This window comes from Mustelus asterias, chromosome 10 (assembly GCF_964213995.1).
Source record: "Mustelus asterias chromosome 10, sMusAst1.hap1.1, whole genome shotgun sequence".
In the NCBI taxonomy this organism is placed as follows: Eukaryota; Metazoa; Chordata; class Chondrichthyes; order Carcharhiniformes; family Triakidae; genus Mustelus; species Mustelus asterias.
The window spans coordinates 101,033,840-101,041,345 of record NC_135810.1 but is presented as its reverse complement, the minus strand read 5'-3'; the positions used below and the strand labels follow the sequence as shown (position 1 = coordinate 101,041,345).

The 7,506-nt window shown below is 41.7% G+C and overlaps 1 protein-coding gene across 1 annotated transcript in view; it reads right to left on the bottom strand.

Annotated features, from left to right (window-relative positions):
• Window positions 1-7,506, bottom strand: part of LOC144499817 (mitochondrial ornithine transporter 1-like) — a 401,928-nt gene that overhangs the window by 93,760 nt on the left and 300,662 nt on the right. The gene's annotated exons all lie outside the window — the stretch shown is intronic.

Below are 7,506 nucleotides of genomic sequence, written 5' to 3'. Positions count from 1 at the left end.
GTTAATCATGAGCAGATGTTTGCCAAGTATTGAGCAGTGTACTGCCTCGAGAAGACATTCAGCTCTCAATTTTTCATCAGGATACAGCCACTTATCCTGATAATAGAACGTGATTAGGATTTAGAAACATAGAAGGTAGGAGCAGGAGGAGGCCTTTTGGCCTTCGAGGCTGCTCCGCCATTCATCACGATCATGGCTGATCATCCAACTCGTTAGCCTAATCCTTCTTTTTCCCCATAACCTTTGATCCCATTCATCCCCTAATGCTTTATCCAGCCGCCTCTTGAATACATTCAATGTTCTGGCATTAACTACTTCCTGTGGTAATGAATTCCACAGGCTCACCACTCTTTGGGTGAAGAAATGTCTCCTCACCTCCTTTCAGCACATCGGGAAGCGTTGGTGAAAATGCTGTGCTGCCATTCTAAAATGTAAGAAGTCTCACAACACCAGGTTAAAGTTCAACAGGTTTATTTGGTAGCAAATACCATAAGCTTTCGGAGCACTGCTCCTTCGTCAATCGGTATCTCCACATCATTCTAAAATGTCACACCACATGTCACATGACATGTATTGTCATGTGAACACTTTGTTTTTAATTTCATGTGAGTAGATTTTAGAAATCAATTTGAAAAATAAATCCCAGACATCAAATAAAAGAATTCTAAAATTGAAGATTGAGTTAATAGAGCAAAATTATTTCCTCTAGCAACCAGGTCTGTCTATAATCAGAAGTCTTAGATTGAAAATAATTGGCAAAGAGCTGGAGAGAAATTGAAAACTTTCTTCACTCAGAAGGTAGTTGAGATCTGAATCGCACTACCTGAACTTTCTTCACTCGGAAGGTGGTTGGGATGTGGAAAGCACCACCTGAACTTTCTTCACTCGGAAGGTGGTTGAGATCTGGATCGAACCATCTGAACTTTCTTCACTCAGAAGGTGTTGAGATGTGGATTGCACTACCTGAACTTTCTTCACTCAGAAGGTGTTGAGATGTGGATTGCACTACCTGAACTTTCTTCACTCAGAAGGTGTTGAGATGTGGATTGCACTACCTGAACTTTCTTCACTCGGAAGGTGTTGAGATGTGGATTGCACTACCTGAACTTTCTTCACTCAGAAGGTGTTGAGATGTGGATTGCACTACCTGAACTTTCTTCACTCGGAAGGTGTTGAGATGTGGATTGCACTACCTGAATGTGTGAAATCGGATTCCACATAAAGTTGCAATGGGTAATTGGACATGTACCTGAAGAGGACTAATTTGCATGATTATGGGGGAAAAACCTAGGGGAGTGCAACAAATTGAACAACTCTTTCAAAGATCTGACAAAGGCATGAAAGGCCAAATGTTATAAGGTTCTATGATTCTTCAGCTGATGCTTTTTTCAAAATGGAAAACGCTAGAAATGCTCAGCACGCCTTTGTAAAAATAAACTATAATGTGTAGATAAATAAAATGCCAAGTTAATATAATTTTTCTCTGCAATTGTACACTGATTAGGTGAACTGCTCTTAACCTTAGATAAACTTAGATGAAATCTGAAACAAAACCAGAAAATGCTGGAAAATCTCAGCAGGTCTGACAGCCTCTGTGAGGAGAGAATACAGTAAGAACTCTCATAACACCAGGGTAAAGTATCAGGTTTATTTAGTAGCAAAAGCCACTAGCTTTTGGAGCGCTACTCCTTCGTCAGGTAAGTGGGAGTTCCACTTACAGGGCGGCACGGTAGCACAGTGGTTAGCACTGCTGCTTCACAGCTCCAGGGACCTGGGTTCGATTCCCGGCTTGGGTCACTGTGTGGAGTTTGCACATTCTCCTCGTGTCTGCGTGGGTTTCCTCCGGGTGCTCCGGTTTCCTCCCACAGTCCAAAGATGTGCGGGTTAGGTTGATTGGCCATGCTAAAATTGCCCCTTAGTGTCCTGAGATGCGTAGGTTAGAGGGATTAGTGGGTAAATATGTAGGGATATGGGGGTAGGGCCTGGGTGGGATTGTGGTCGGTGCAAACTCGATGGGCCAAATGGCCTCTTTCTGTACTGTAGGGATTCTATGATTCTATGTGATGGGCTGCAAGCAGAAACTAGTGTCTCAACACCTTGTTGCTGCATGCAACACTGTCTAAATTATGTCCCCTCGTTTCAAATAGTAGTACTCACCACATGGTGGTGCTGCAGTCTGAAGAAATACTTTGGGAGATTATTGCATTGATCAATGCACTTTGACAGTTTTTATATTTTAATAAATTTATTGTAGACTAATGAATATGCAGTTTGAGAAAGTAAGTGGAGGGAATTTTAATTTGTGCTTTTTTTTTTACAATAAGACTATAATGTGTAAGTTTACAATCATAAATTGGCAGAAAGTCATCATAAAACACCTTACAATATGAGCAAAACAAATCAACCCTGAGCTAGTTCTTTTACTCTTTCAGCATAGACATGTTTGGATATTTCTCAGCAATAAATTCCAAAGGAACCTAAGAAACCAGATCAATAATCCAGGATACCATCGAAGATGGAAAACAAAATGAAGGAAGAGGAAAATCCTTTTTCAACAACAGGTTTTTTGAGTTCTGACGAAGGGTCATCTAGACTCAACATTGGCTCTATTCTCTCTCCACAGACGCTGTCAGACCTGCTGAGATTTTCCAGCATGTTTCTGGTTTTGTTTCAGATTCCAGCGTCTGCAATATTTTGCGAAAATCCTTTTTCCTACCCTGGAACTCTTGCATCATTTTGGAAACTCCGTCAATGGTACAAGGCCAGGCACCACCTCCAGGCAACTGGAATGGGCGATATATGTGACCTTATCAGGTGCGCGTACTTCCCGAGAGCAAATAACATTTCCCATTTAGGGTTCTAGGAGATCGAAAAGACTTGGAAGTAAGAGATTCTGCAGCTTTGATCAACGGTGAAATAACAAGTTGGAGTAGGAATGTATGCAGTGAAATTCCAACACAACTGGATGCAGACGGAAGGAATAGATTTTGACTCCGCTCTGATGAAGGGTCATCTAGACTCAATGTTGGCTCTATTCTCTCTCCACAGATGCTGTCAGGCTTGTTGAGATTTTCCAGCATTTTCTGTTTCTGTTTCAGATGCCAGCATTTGCAGTATTTTGCTTTTAATATATTTTGTGGTGAATGCTGAACTGTGCCATTTTGTTGGCATTTTCTGATCGTGGTTGAAGGTAGGTGACAGTTCTTCTAATTTCTAAGGAAGTTCCTTGAGTGAGAAATTAGATTTGTTAGCACCTACTATTTACCACATCGCTCTCATGGCTCCAAAACAGTGTCTGCTGTGTGGGCACACCGTGTTGAATCCTACCCAATTCCATATTGGTGTCGGCATTAATGCTCATGCAATGAATGTTTGATGCAAGTATGTGGCGCAGGTGGATTGTGATGCCAATCAATGTGCATCACTGATTTTGATGCCAGCAGTGCCATCTTAGAATTCAAAGCTCCAGCTGATATCTTCTCTGAATCTCACACTGCTGAACAAGTGTTTAGTAGAAGGAAGGAAGAAAAAACAAACTCCCACCCAGTAACTATCAACTACTGCCTAATTCTTTCTGCCTTTTGCTACTGTTCCGCAAGTGCTTGATGTTTTCTGGAGTTGCTTCAAGTTGCAAAAGTCAACAGGGACTGGCAAGGCAGATACTGAAGGATTTGTTCCTGACTTCCAAGACTTCTGCACAAACTAGTTACTCTCACCAATTCTCCCTTAGAATGCAGTACAACTTGCAGACGCCACTCAGAATAGGACAAGCTACTGGAAGAGGCAGGAATGGATGTGGGTGGGCAGAGTGTTCAGCAGGTTATATCTGCCCAAGGTGTTTAGTGGAAACTCTCCTAGCTGAATCTGTGAGGAACAATGTGCAAGATGTCAGTGCTTCAATAAGGATATCCAGGGCTTCATCAACGGGCATTGCAATAGTGGCCAACACCGTCTCCTTCATTAGGCACATGTTTGTCCCTCTGCGGATAGTCTCCGCTGCCTTTGATTGTGCAGCACTTTCTGCAAGAAAGAGGGAAGTGAATGTGTGTCATGCAATATCTTTGACTGATGACTGTTGTCCTGGAATAACTGGCTGTGTGCCAATCTTTACAATTTGGGTGTGAAGTATGCAGCAGTGCTAACTCAGAGTGCGGTAAAATGTATGAATGTTGGTAAGTGTGGTGTGGTGATTTGACCAGTGGCTGTAAATATGACTGTAGTTGGTTGAATATGGCATTTGAAGAAGCATTCGCTGACCATTCATCTGGGATCGTTGAACTTTTTGTAGTATTGCATCCAAGTTCTGGGGGCTAGACATTGCCATAGCTATGGGCTCCCACTCTGTACGGTCTCCTGGTCCTATCTGGATACAGGACATCTCTTCTTTCTTCCTCAACCAAGGCCTCCAATGCAAGCATTTGAAAACCTTGAAGCGGTTCTTCACCGTTTCCCTGGTCAAATTCACTTCTAGTGGAATTGACAGCCCAGCCCTAACATTTCGGAGTTGCAGGATAGCTTTAAACATTGTGGGCTGACTTTAATTAGTGCTAGCACATTATGATTTTGCATCACCTGAATAACATGATTGACACTGGCCGCATGCAGCAATCATTCAAATGGGCAGGCAGCACTCAGTTGGTTTGATGCCTGCATTGCTATCAACAAACATGGGTTAATTTTGCATCACAATGTTTGTGTCTGTTTTCTGTGGCTATCCAATTTGACCTCTCTTGGGTTTGTTCTTGGAAAAAAATAGCTAAGTTAATTTGCTGACCGCACTGAATGTAAATGTTGGTTCCAATGTTTTACACGTGTTAATAAGAAGATACCTCTATTTTGGACCAGCCATTCAGACTCCTGTGGTTTAGTTGTGGTTGCATGTTGAAACTTAGTAACTGGCATGCATGAAAGTGGCCTTGAACTGTTATAAAGCTGCAAAATATTATTCCTCGTCTGTCCTTCAAAGAAATTAAGATAAAAGCAGTGTCTGACTACAAATTCTTTGCTTTTTGCTGTGTTCTGAAGACATTTCAGATAAAAGACCTTTGTGAATATAATATGGAAAACTCACTACCTGATGACACTTAACAAGGAATTTAAACTTGTAAATTCATTGTCAGTACTCAAGATTTTTTAAAATTTTGGCGATTGATCTACCAGCTGGAGATAGGCAACAATGACCAAGATTTATATTGGTCGGTATCTTGTGATCAACAGTGAACCTTCGTGCTGGACACTAATTACAGTAACAGCTGTCCACAGACTCTTCGAGAGCTTACGGCAATTTATTGTGATTGGGAATCCAATACCATCTACAGGGCACCAGGCTCCCGAATGAACAAAGCAAGCAACAGCATGACTCTGACCAATCCGTGTAAATAATCCTTAGAGTTACACCAACTCAAAGCGGGCCAGTATCAGTATTTATTTCAATGTAAATTTATGTACAAAAATTGAATATTAAGTGAAAAAAGTGACTTAGATTTAGCGTGAGAAATAAAGATTTTTTTAAAGATTTAAATTTTCATTAAATCTCCAACAACCATTAAAATCTGAAGGAATGAGATTCCACACTTGTAAAAGTAAATTTTCAGTGCTTGAGAGATTGCTGGGGAATAATTAAGACAATTATACAATAATAATTAAGAATTAAATAATTAAAATAATTAAATTTTTAGGTGACCAGATCACCAACAAACTGTCCTGGTCCCTCCATGCCAATGGTATTGTTAAGAAAGCCCACCAATGTCTCTACCTTCCCAGGAGGCTAAGGAAATTTGGCATGTCCACTACACCTCTCACCAACCTTTACAGATGTACCATAGAAAGCATCCTTTCTGGATGTATCACTGCTTGGTATGGTTCCTGCTCTGACCAAGACTGCAAAAAACTACAAATGGTCATGAACAAAGCCCAGTCCAATACACAAACCATCCTCTCATCCATTGACTGTGTCTACACTTCCCGCTGCCTCGGAAAAGCAGCCAGCATAATCAAGGACCCCTCACACTCCGGACATACTCTCTCCCATCTTCTTCTGTCAGGAAAAAGATACAAAAGTCTGAGGACGCGTACCAACTGACTCAAGAACAGCTGCTTCCCTGATGCCATCAGCCTTTTGAATGGGCCTACCTTATATTAAGCTGATTTTTCTCTACACTCTGGCTATGACTATAACACTACATTCTGCACTCTCTCCTTCTCTATGTCCGGTATGCTTTGTATGGTGTGCAAGAAACAATACTTTTAATTGTATACCAATACATGTGACAGTAATAAATCAAATCAAAAAGACTTACTGTGCAGTTAAACTTTACACACTTGAATGGACAAGTTCTAACCGTTGCTGGTATTTTTAATGGGTGTCAGTGGGTAACTACCAGGCCTTGACACTTTTCATGTGTTTGAATGCTGAAACGCTTAGCAAATTACCAGCATAATGCAACTATCTGATTGCCATGTGTAACTGTGCCACTGGAGCCCTCCGATGTTGCTGTCCAATTTACCCCTTAGGAATGATAAGTGCTAATTGTAAATTCCACAAGATTAAGGTCAATATGTCTTTAATTTAGAAAATGTCCCAAGGTACCTCATGGAGATGCAGTCAGGACAAAATAGGTGCTTTACTGTCCAATGGGTTTTAGGGGACATTTCAGTTATGTTGGAGGAGGGTTCAAGGAGTAAGACATTTCGTTAAAAGTCAAAATAAGCAGCAACGGCCTCTTCATAGAAACCCTACAGTGCAGAAGGAGGCCATTCGGCCCATCAAGTCCGCACTGACCACAATCCCACCCAGGCCCTACCCCCACATATTTTACCCGCTAATCCCTCTAACCTACACATCCCAGGACTCTAAGGGGCAATTTTTTAACCTGGCCAATCAACCTAACCCGCACATCTTTGGACTGTGGGAGGAAACCGGAGCACCCGGAGGAAACCCACGCAGACACGAGGAGAATGTGCAAACTCCACACAGACAGTGACCTGAGCCAGGAATCGAACCCGGGACCCTGGAGCTGTGAAGCAGCAGTGCTAACCACTGTGCTACCGTGCCGCCATCACTAATGTAAATCCTTTAAATGACTCCAATTACAAAATAAATCCATTATTTTTCCTCTTCTTTCCATGGGGGTATTTATTCCATACTATATTAGGATTACACAGTTGCTGTCTGAAATTATGCATATTTGACTATCATTCATGGTTGAGCATTCATACTGATCAATATCAGGCTATTCAGCCACATTAGATCACGGCAAAGGTTCTCTTCTCACCTGATGTCCTTGCACGCATATTCCCACTAGGGAGGCTTCCCTAAGGGTGTTCACTCAGGTTGTTTCTTGTACTTGCACCATCACCCCAGCTGAGGCCAGCCATCTCATTACAGATCAGGGATTGAATCTGGCATAGTTCAGATCCTTATACTCACTGGATAAACACTGAGCCACCAAGGACTGCATTTTCTTTGCAGTTTAGCATGCACTGAGCCTAAACAAACCAATGATT